Source organism: Petaurus breviceps, unplaced genomic scaffold (assembly GCF_028583685.1).
Source record: "Petaurus breviceps papuanus isolate PSGF00001 unplaced genomic scaffold, PetGlider_PUasm1.0 90919, whole genome shotgun sequence".
Taxonomy (NCBI): Eukaryota; Metazoa; Chordata; class Mammalia; order Diprotodontia; family Petauridae; genus Petaurus; species Petaurus breviceps.
This window is the reverse complement of record NW_027187378.1, coordinates 12,557-24,792: the sequence shown is the minus strand read 5'-3', so window position 1 is coordinate 24,792 and position 12,236 is coordinate 12,557.

The following is a 12,236-nucleotide window of genomic DNA, read 5'->3' as shown; positions in this document are numbered from 1 at the left end:
ATTGTGTTAGCTGCGCAACACTGGACAAATACTTTAGCCCTCCCTGCCTTAGTTTCCTAATACATAAAATGGGAATAATAATAGCCTCTACCTCATTTAGTCTATAAACATGTATTAAGTGTCTACTGTGTGCCAGGCACTATGCCAAGCATTGAAGATGCAAAGAGAGACAACAAACTGTCCCTACTCTCAAGGACATATTTGTTATGAAGACCAAATCTGATAATATACGGAAAATACTGTGCAAACCTTAATCCATAGATATAAATAGTAGCTTGTATTATCATTATTATTAATGCTGTTATTATTATTATTATTACCTACCTCAAGGATTTTTTGTAAACAACCAAATAAGATACAGAAGATAATGTGCAAGCTTCAGTGATTTATATAGATACACATGTCCGCTATTATCGATATTCTTATGGTATCATCTTCCTTTGACAGCCAAGAAAATTTAATTTCAAGGAAGTCACACACAAAGTCACAGAACTAGAAAGTGAGAACTAGTACTTTTTTTCCTTTTACTGAAATTTTCTTTCCACTAAGCTATGGCGAAAATACCCAGGAACCTTTCTCTGATGAAATGGACTCCCAAATTAACTCTAGCAAATGTTCCAACTAAATGAGTTCAGAGACACTGTTAGTTCAACCTCATCTAACTGATTTATTCAAGTCCTGCAGAGGTTACTAGAATGTTTCCTACACAAAAAAAAAGTGTGATACAATGTGCTTATTTGAATGTGCCCTGTAGACACATCCTGATAATTGTGTGTGAAAAAGAAGAAAATATTTTGAGGATTCCAAATATGTCTTCAAAACTGGGATAGCACTTAGCTCAGTATTGTTCATTCAGTAGGTGTCAAAAATGATAAGATTTGATTCCATATTATTAATACTCAAATGAGTCAAAGGCCCTAGAATAGTGATTCATTTACTAATAAGTTCACTTAATTGCAGTGACATTTAAGCTGAATTCTCAGAAATACCAGAAAGTATTGGGAGTCCAGGCTCCATGAAATGTGGATTAGGTGTTCTAGTTCTCTTGAGATAAATATTCTCATTGTTCCATCTCCTGTTTTTAGACTATATCAGGATTTCCAATACAAAAAAGCTGATTGATTAGGCTTATAAGAAAATCTAGCCCAATATAATGCAGGCATGACTCCCCAGTTTCCACTGGAAGCAAGTTCACCCATTTTCCTTTTGAATGGAATGATGTCAAGATACTGAGTCATTCAAACATAGGCTGATATAACAAGGGTTTGGCATCAACATCATTCAATTAATATGTGTCTCTGTGTAAAGCTTTGGCCTAAGTCTAGCCAGAATATCTCTAAGAATGTTTTGGCTTGTTTTGCCTCCATGACTTTCCCACTCAACATTTTACTCCCTATTGTTTAGTAATCCTATAACTTTGCCTGCAGTCTAACCACTTGCTGTTTTTTTTCCAACTTCACCATCCATATCAATCGATCTGACAGTGGCTCCAACTTGGCAAGGTTATGTCCCCAGAAAAAGAAAGGGAAGAAAATGATCTGGGAAAAAGGCTCATTCAGTCTGCATTACCATTCATGTTTTATTTCCCTGCCTCTTTTTATTTTAACATAAGCCACAGAAAATATCAACACTGTTGTTTTTTAGAACTGGACAAAGAATCATTTCTTCTAAAACCTTGGGTTGATCCAGTCTTCTTGAATTCTTATAAAGATGAAAATATTTTGACACATGTGTTTTCTCATGCTATTTATTCACCTCCTGCAAACACAGGTGTTGAACTCCAGGATGGGCCCAACCCAATAGAGACATCTTTCAACTTTAGAGCAGGTATGTTTCCTTAACTATGCGTAACATAGGGCTGCCTTCATTTAGCAGACTGAACAAAAATCTGGGATAATAAGCACAAGAGGCAGAATTTCCAAAATCATCTCCTCCAGAAGACTGATAGGTATGGTAATCTGATGAAAATATTCTCCCTTTTACAGATAAAGTGTTCTGCTCTGACTTGCAAAAATCAGATAAGGCAATGTTATCTAAAAACTACATCTCTCCCAACTCTACAAAATGAATTCAATTAATCATGTGACAGAATAAATTCACCTAATATTCTATCAGCATTAAGTGGGACCTGAAATGAATTCCAATGCATAAGCATTTTGTTTCAAATTAGAGTACGTGAACTGTCTTACTTCGCTATAGGACTGACTGTTCCTTCTATTATTGAACAATTATTTTTCTCTCCTCTCTACTGGCAGGATAAAGCAGTCATCTTTCTAACCATTTCATGAAAGTACGGCAATCTGAAAGAGAATGCAAGCTTTAGTGTGACAGTAGAGACAATGCCAGGCCTGGATTCAGGAAGATTCATCTTCCTGAATTCAAATCTGGCCTCAGACATTTGCTAGCTGTGTGACCCTGAGCCAGTCACTTAACCCTGTTTACCTCAGTTTCCTCATCTGTAAAATGAGCTGAAGAAGAAAATGGCAAAGCATTCCAGGATCTCTGCCCAGAAAATCCCAAGTGGGGTCATGACGAGTCAGACACAACTGAAACAAAGGAACACCAACAAAAGTGCCAGGAAAAAAAATGCAGAAATGGCTGGTGTTCTCCTGCTGGTTATATGTCTTTACATCAAGAAGCAGAGTTATAAGAGAGGAGAGGCAGCATGTTCTGGTGATAGATTCCTGGACTTGGAAGAGGACCACAAGTTCAGATTCTTCTCCTTCCACTTAGTAAAACTCTGTAACCATGGGCAAGTACAGCTTAAGTTCCATGCGGGCAGATTTTCCTATTTGTATCATCAATGCCTAAGAGTAATTGTCACATAAGGCACTTAATAAATGCTTGTTGAATGTATAGAAGTCACACTTCCCACAGCCTCCGATTTTTCATCCATAGAGGAGAGACTAATACTTGCACTGCCTACCTCAGGGTGTTATCAGGCTCAAATAAAATAATGTATGCAAAATATTTTGTAAATGTTAAAGTACTATATAAATGTTAGGCATTATATCAATTCTGGTGCCTGTTAACTCTTTGAAAAATAACATGCACACATAATTAATTACAAAAAAGTCTCATAATTCACTCATTCTGAATATGTGCCCATTCTACCATGGACTAGCCTAATAGAATAATTGGCCTAGGAAATGAATAGGGTGACAACGATGACAATTGAGGAGGTTTGACATCTGGATTGCTAAAGAGGCCAAAGGAAGCTGAGTTGCTTAAGGTTTTCTCTAGGCTTGAAAAAAGAAGTAAAATGGACCTTCAAAGTTTGTTGGAGGTTGTTCATCTTATTCATTCCAGTTACTCAGGAGAAAAAGGAAAAAAGAAATGATAGTGGATACTTTATCTAGAAATAAACATTATGCTTTTAGCTGGAGTTTGCCATATGCCATATCTCTTCCAAAGACTAGGCATAGTAGCACAAATGTAAGGAATGCTAATAAAACACAAACACAATGATGGTTGTAAGTAGATTACAGTATATTTAAATAGTATTAAAACAGGGGAAATACAAATAGTATTTTTTTTATTTTAACGTGCAAAGAAGGACACTGATGGACTTTCATGCACCTAGAGAAAGTTCCTATTGCTCGCTCAGCCTGAACATCTTGCCATGAGTATTGAGTTGCAAATGCAAAGGTGGTTTTTATGTTTCTTCCCACTGTGGCAATGTATTTATCCTTCTTTTTTTTGTTCAGACATATAAAAATTATGTTGAAAAAAATTTTGTGAAATTATATGCATATATATGTGTGTGTGTGTGTATTAAATATACATATATGTTTTTATGTATAGATATACATATACATATATCCAGAGAGAGAGAGAGAGAGAGCAGCTATGTAATACAGTGAATAGAGTACTGGATCTATCCATAAGACTCATTTTCCTGAGTTCAGATCTGGCCTCAGACCCTTACTGTGTGACCCTGGGCAAGCCACTCAATGCTGTTTGTCTCAGTTTCTTCATCTAAAAAATGAAGCAAAGAAGGAAGTGGCAAACCACTCCAGTATCTTTTCCAAAAAGTCCTCAAATGAGTTCAAGAAAAGTCAGGCACAATTGAAAAATGACTGAACAACAAATATGTATGTATGTAGATAGATAGACATACCGTGTTTCCCCGATAATAAGACACTGTCTTATTATTTTTTTGGACAGAAAAACACCAGAGGGAGGGCTTATTTTCAGGATAGGTCTTATTATCAGGGAAACACGGTATATACATGCACATACAGTCATCCCCTTCACAATGCAAGAGCTAAGCACGCAGAGCCCAGTGATCTGGAAAATCTGTATAAAATTTTTTGGCCCTCCCTTTGTACCAGAGAAGTCTGAATGACTGATATAGAAGATAAAATATGTTGATATTATGCTTACTATACATGTGTTTTATGCATTTCTGAGCTTCTAAACTTTTTCTGTACCATCTAGTAGCCTTCACATGTAATCTGCAGCTTCCCCAAAATGCCCCTTTAGTTTCTTATGCCAACCCACAATATATTGAAACAGTGACGGGGTAAGTCACAGGGTAGAAGGGATAACTTCTTGCACACACACACACACACACACACACACACACACACAGAGGGAGAGAGAGAAAAATCCCCAAAAGAAACAAATATAGTTATTCCCTAATTCACCCAGTTAGTAGCTACCCAAGTCATCTGGGTTTTTAAACTGTTGCTTCACATCTCATTAGTGAGGGAATTGAGGTGATCAGGACAAGTGACTAATTGTGGGAACTGAGTGAACCACACTGACACCATATCTTGTGATTAAATTTTGTTTTCCCTTTTCACCGATTTCTTCTTCACAATTTTGACAAATACGGAAATATGTTTTACGTAACAACATATTGCATAATCTATGTCAAATTGCCCACCATTTTTAAGAAGAAGGGTTAGAGAGGCAGGGAGAAAAATCTGTTACTCAAAATCTTGTAAAAATGAATGCTAAAAATTCTCTTGACATGTAATTTGGGGGAAAAATACTACATATATTTCTTAAAAATTAAAAGAATCAAACAAAAAAAAAGAAAAGTATTTTATGTGAAACACTGACATGATAAAATGGCATGATTAATACAAATAATTGTCATTATACAAAAGCATAGTTGAAATTCCATTGATCAGTAAAAAAAATCCAGTTTTTCATGTATTATTGATAAACACATACAAGTCATGAAAATCAAACCATATTGGGGGAGGAAGATTACACTTTATGACATTCATTAATAAACTGAATATGAATACAAAATTTTGAAACTTTGTTTCCAGAAGTCAAAATGTAAGCTATAAATATCTATGAATCCTATGATATTATATGGAAGGTGTTTTGAATGAATGGTGGCCAGATTCACCAGCATCTGATACCTGAAATAATTCTGGAACTTTTCAAGAACTTGGAAGTGTTGACTATGGAGTCTTCCTTTAATCCCAAATGCTATCCTCTGCCTTTCACCCTTCATCCTTCCTTGAAGCATAGGCATTTCTTGACTTAAAACACTTGACTTCTTTAGCAAAACCTTCATCCTCTTTGCTTAAGGGTATGGGCACCTATGTAGCACAGCTGATAGAGTGATGGATTTGGAGTAATGAAGACCTGAGGTCACATCATACCTCAGACACTTAAGTATGTGACCCTTGGCAAGTCACTTATCTCAGTCTCAGATTTCCCAGGCATAAAATGTTGACAATAATACCTATTTGAAAGAGTTCTTGCAAGAACCAAATGAGAGAATACATGTAAACTGTTTTGCAAAACTTAAAAGTGATATACAACACTACCTCTTAACAATACATTCATGATATTCAACCTTAATTCTTCTACCAGTGGCTGCCTCACTTACCCCAAGCTGCATCTACGATGAGTTTCCCCAGAGGGATATATTAAATTACTAAAACTCACTCTCAAAGTCCTAAGTGGTAGCCTTGGATGGGGAAGCTGCACATCTTCTATTCACAACTGTGTCTCCTGAGTCCCCAGCACCGTGCTTCCCATTCAAGTCAGCTAAGATGACATCATTAACCATTAATTTTTTTTTTACTAAAAAAATATTTACTAGAAAGATTTACTAAATGAGAAAGCAAAATGAAGAATAATCATAAAATAGCCCATCCATAAACCTGAGCTACCCTCTCCTACCAAAAGATAAAAGAATCTGGGAGAACATTGAACAGATAATTAAAGAAACACAAAGGGATTCTCTCCTCTTCAGCACATGAGTAAAACTATGTGCCAAGGTCAGCTCACAATTCTGGACTTGATGTCCTTCATGATGTTAAAAGCTATTCTACTTCTAGAATTTTCTGGTCTCCTTATGGAGGAAACTGCTTCTTTTCTGGTCATCATATAACATGCAGATATAACTGAAGAAACATTGTGTTTTTTTAGTAAAAGTCAAGACCCTAAGGTTGAGGTAGGCAAAGCTAGAAAGTTCGGTTTTCGTGACTGAACTCTTGAGTGTCACCTCTCACAGAAAAAACAAAACAAAAAAACAAAAACCAGTTCACCTAAGTCTGGAATGCACAGAGCTATTCACTAAATTCTAAGGGGTTTTCCTCTTTTCAGCCAGAGATGGCAACAACGATCAAGGCAGACAAATATCTTGAGGGGTTCCCACGTTTCTTTTTGTCTTTAGATAATTTTTATTAATTTGTTTACTTTTAGTTTACAAGATTCAATTCCACAATTCCTTGAGTTTCACATTTTGTTGCCCTCCCCACCCATGGTCATACAGTCAAGTATAGGATCTGTAAATACTTGCACATTAGACATTAGTCAGGTTATAAAGACAGATTGTATCAGATGGAATGAAAAATGGTGAAGAGGACATAAAACCAAACAAGAAAAGGAAAAAGATCTGGTAGCTTTCTTCCATCTGGATATAAACTCAGTTCTTTCTAGTTCTTTCTCTGGATGTAGACATTTCCCTCCATTATGAGTCTTTTGGGATTGACTTATATCACTGCATTGCTGAGAAGAGTCCAGTCTATCAAAGATGGTCATCACACAAACGTTGTATCTATAATTGTGTACAAATTTCTCCTGGTTCTACTCTTCTCACTCAGCATCAGTTTGTATAAGTCTCTCCAGGTAAATATGAAGTCCATCTGCTCCTTGTTTCTTACAGCACAATAGTATTCCATAACATGCATATACCACAACTTGTTCAGCCATTCCCCAATTGATGGACACTCCCTTAATTTCCAATTCTTTGCTACCACAAAAAGAGCTGCTATAAATATTTTTGTACATATGGGTCTATCTCCCACTTCTATGATTTCTTCGGGATATAACCCTAGGAGTGGTATTACTGGGTCAAAGGGTATGAAATAGTTTATAGCCCTTTGGGCATAATTCCAGATTGCTCTCCAGAAAAGTTGGATCATTTCACAACCAGCAATGCATTAGTGTTCCAATTTTCCCACATCCTCTCGAGCATTTATCATTTTCCTGTTTTTTCATCTTACCCAATCTGATTGGTGAGATGTGGTACCTCAGAGTTGTTTTGATTTGCATTTCTCTAATCAATAGTGATTTAGAGCATTTCTTCATGTGCTTATAGATAGCTTTAATTTCTTTCTCTGAAAACTGCCTGTTCATATCCTTTAACCATTTATCAATTGGGGAATGACTTGTATTCTTATAGATTTGACTCAATTCTCTGTATATTTTAGAAATGAGTCCTTTGTCAGAGACATAAGTTGTACAAATTCTTTCCCAATTTCCCATCTCCCTCTTAATCTTGGTTACATTGGCTTTGTTTGTACAGAAGCTTTTCAATTTCATTTAGTCAAAATTATCCATTTTACGTTTTATAATGTTCTCTAATTCTTTTTTAGTCATAAAGTCTTTCCCTCTCCACAAATCTGACAGGTAAACTATTCCTTGTTTTCCAAGACTGCTTACAGTAAAATCTTTATACCTGGATCATGCACCCATTTAGACTTGATTTTGGTATATGGTGTTAGATAATGGTCTATGCCCAGTTTCTGCCATGCTATATCCCAGTTTTCCCAGCAGTTTTTGTCAAATAGTGAGTTCTTATCCCAAAAACTGGGGTCTTGGGGTTTATCAAACAATAGATTACTATAGTTGTTGACTTGTGAATCACATGTGCCTAATCTATTCCATTGATCCACTCCTCTATTCTTCAGCCAGTACCGAGTAATTTTGATGACTGGTGCTTTATAATACAGATTGAAATCTGGTATAGCTAGTCTGCCTTCCCTAGTATTTCTTTTCATTAATTCCCTTGATATTCTGGACCGTTTCTTCTTCCAAATGAATTTTGTTACTATTTTTTCTAGCTCTATAAAGTAGTTTTTGGTAAATTAATTGGTATGGCACTAAATATATACCTTAATTTAGGTAGAATTGTCATTTTTATTATATTAGCTCGACCCAGCCACAAGTAATTGATATTTTTCCAATTAGTTAGATCTGACTTTATTTGTGTGAAAAGTGTTTTGTAGTTGTGGTCATATAGGTCCTGGGTTTGTTTTGGCAGGTAGATTCATAAATATTTTATAATGTCTACAGCAGTTTTAAATGGGATTTCTCTTTCAATCTTTTGCTGTTGAATTTCATTGGAAATATATAGGAATGCCGAGGATTTATGTGGGTTTATTTTATATCCTGCAACTTTGCCAGATGTATTTTTTGTGTCAAGTAGTTTTTCACTTGATTCTCTATGATTGTCTAAGTATATCATAATATCATCTGCAGAGAGTCATAGCTTGGTCTCTTCTTTGCCTAATTTCATTCCTTTGATTTCTTTTTCTTCTCTAATTGCTACTAATAACATTTCTAGTACCAGATTGAATAACAGGGATGATAGTGGACACCCTTGTTTCACCCCTGATCTTGTTGGAAATGCTTCTAGCTTATCCCCTCCCTCCTTCCTTCCCTCCCTCCCTTCCTCCCTTCCTCTTTTTCTTCCTTCCTTCCTTCCTTCTTTCCTTTCTTCCTTCCTTCCTTCCTTCCTTCCTTCCTTCCTTCCTTCCTTCATTCCTTCTCTCCTTACTCTCTCCTTCCTCACTTCCTAGTGTTGCTGTTTAAACTAAAAACTGTCGAGGTAGAGGCTTTGCCCACCCAAAAACTGTTGCAATTTCACATTGTGTTGTGGTGGAACCCTCTCAGAGAATTCAGTCAGACCACCTCTAATCCAAGTATAGGCATTTATTGAGATTGAAGCCTCTCGTGAAGCAGAATAATTTCAAAGAGGAACCAGCAACTTTAAAGAAAACAAGATAAATTTTTATATAGTAAAGATGCTATTTCATTCACAACATATTCACAACAGAACATTAATATTAAAAAGGCAGGAGGAGTTTGTTAAGGGATTAGGTAACGGAGGCAGGGTCCCATATGTGGTTCGGTTGTTAAACATTCTGGTCATTCTGCCCTCCAGCTGGCTAGCTATTGTGGTCCTGTCTTGGGCTAGATGGATGATGTGATTGTGATTGAATACAGTAACACTTCTGTGTCTGTGGGAATGGGTCTGACCATGCAGAGGCAGTAACTAGGTTCCCATCATAAGGACACACCTGCTGTTTCTGTGGGAACTAAGAGTTCAGGGACACACCAGTTGTTCCAGTGAGTAGTGAGGCATATACAAAGAAGTAAGGACATTGATGGGGGGGGGGCAGTGGAGCTGGGGCTAAGTAGGTGAAGTGGGCCTGTTGTGCACTAGGGCCAGACCTATAATGAAGTTTGAATATTGGGGATGGGGGCAGCTTTATTAGGATTCCATCACTAGGAAACAAAAGACTGTAAACATTTTTAATTGCTGTGCATGGTTTTCTTTTGAAGATTGGTGTGAGGATTTTGATTTTTTCCATTTGAGAAAAAATATCAGAATAAAAGTTAAATAAAAAAATTACAATATACAGTTAGTATGTTTACCTTTGTGTGTTCCTCACAGCCAAGAGTTTATTTCAGTTTAGTTAGAGCTGTTGTATCTGTACACAATGTCTCATTTTGATTCTTTTTCCTAATGTAGAATTAGTGGTTGCTCTAGAATTGCTTAAGTCAATCAATGATCTTGAAAGCATATAGATGGCTTATTCCTGAAATAGCTCCTCTATCAGTCATTACTACTATCTGTAAAGTATTATGTTTCATTTTTTCTTTGATAGTTAGTAACTTCTGAATTCCACCCTTAAAAAAGTATTTGTGTTCTGTAGGCATGAATTTTCCGAGTAAACTACAGAACTTTGGCACCAGCTTTATTAATCCTGAATCAGTATTTTAATACTTTTTTTGAATAGAATATGTGCATTGAAGTCAATTACAAAGGTTCTGGCACTAGTTTTGTGGTGGTCCACTTGCCTGAAGCATCTTAGTGACTTAAAATGAAAATTATCCAGAATAATAAATTATTTAGTAGAAACATAGAAGCTGTCTTCATGCTCTTCAAGGCTGTCATGTGGCAGAAGGTTTTATTTCATCAGCCTGACTCTAGAGGAGCAATGCTACAAAAGAATGGGAGACCCCACCTGAGAGCTTCCAGCAGTCTAGATGATCACTTGTTAGAGATGCTATAGAAGGAGTTCTTGGTCAGACAGGAGTTGTACTAGATGATGTGAAAGCTTTTCTTGCTTTATAAGACTTCATGATTCTGTGAAATTTGAGAAGGGAACCAGGAGGCTTTTGCAAAGAATGCAAGTTTTGACTAGGTCTGTTTGTTGGTTACAAGAAAGTATTTGATTCATTAAAGGAAAAAGAGCTTTAAAGGCTCTAATTCAATGTCTCCTGAGCATATTTAAGATTATGATGATTCCTTTAAAGATGCAATGATAGAGGTAACCTCATTCCATAAGACTCCTATTATCAATACCAAATGAGAAATAAATAGAGAGAAATGTGCCTACCCAAAGTGTTCACCTCTACATGGAAAATGTGCAAAGTCAAGTCTGAATGGAAGAGATACTTCTTATAGATGGTGAGGTCCTCCAGATGTTCCTGTGGGTAGATTACAGTGATTTCCCTGAACCTCCCAGGGTTCAGGGTTTCCTCAATGGGATCCATAACCTCTCAAAAGACATCTCTTTATTAATTGACACAGGAAAACTTGAGGAAATGAAAAATGCATACTACCCAGACTGTGATGTACATTGAGTTAGTCTGTTAGATCATGTGTTCCAGACAGGTACCCATAGATGGATAATGAGCTAGGCCCAAAATGGAGACAGAAGAGGGCAGCTATAATACATTTATAACATTAGCCAGTGCTTTCAGCAATTCCAAACTGCTCCCTGTACTAAGCTCTTGATCCTCACCCTCTGAGGTAGGTGCTGTCATTATCCTCATTTTATTGTTGAGGAAACTGAGGCAGAGATTACATGACTGGCTCAAGGTCACATAGCTAATAAGCATCTGAGGTTGCATTTGAACACTTCCTGACTCCAGGCCAAACACTTCATCCATAGTACCATCTAGCTGCTCTAGCTCAAGGGCTCTTCACTTAGACTCTGTAAACTTGCCTTTTAAAATTGAGATTTGATAACTATATTTCAGTATACGTGGTAGTTAGTAATCCTATGTGTTTTATTTCATGTAGTTAAAAGACATTTTGAGAAGGGATCTAAAGTCTTTATTAGATTACCAAAGGGATTCATGATACCCAAAAAAAAAAGCTTAAGAACTTCTGATCTGTCTGAATAACTTCTTATCATTCCATCTCTATGGCTAGAGGTAGCTAGGTGGCACAGTAGATAGACTACTGGGCCTGGAGTCAGGAAGACCTGAGTTCAAATGCAGCCTAAGATACTAGTTGTGTGACTTTGACCAAGTCACTTAGCCTGTGTTTGCCTCAGTTTGCTTTTATTTAAAATGAGGATGATAAGAGCACCTGTCCCTCAGGGTTCTTGTAAATATAAAATGCAGTACCATCTGTAGAGTACTTAGTGCCTGTTACTTAGCATTAGAGTACCTGGTAGATAGCAGGTGCTATATGAATACTAGCTAATATCATTTTTTTCTCCTCCTACTAGAATTAATCTTCCTCCTAAGACATTGTGACCTAGAATCCCTTTACCTCTTAGTTCTTTCCTAGGCTTTTATACTTGTTCTTATTTTACTTTCTCCCTTTGAATTGTCCAACTCTTTTCTTCCTTTCTCCATTCCTGCTTGTCCCTTGTCAAACCTCAGCTGTGGATTACTGTCAATGAATATTCAGCTTCTACCTTCTTCTTCATGTGCTGGGGAAAGGAGCTGCAGTC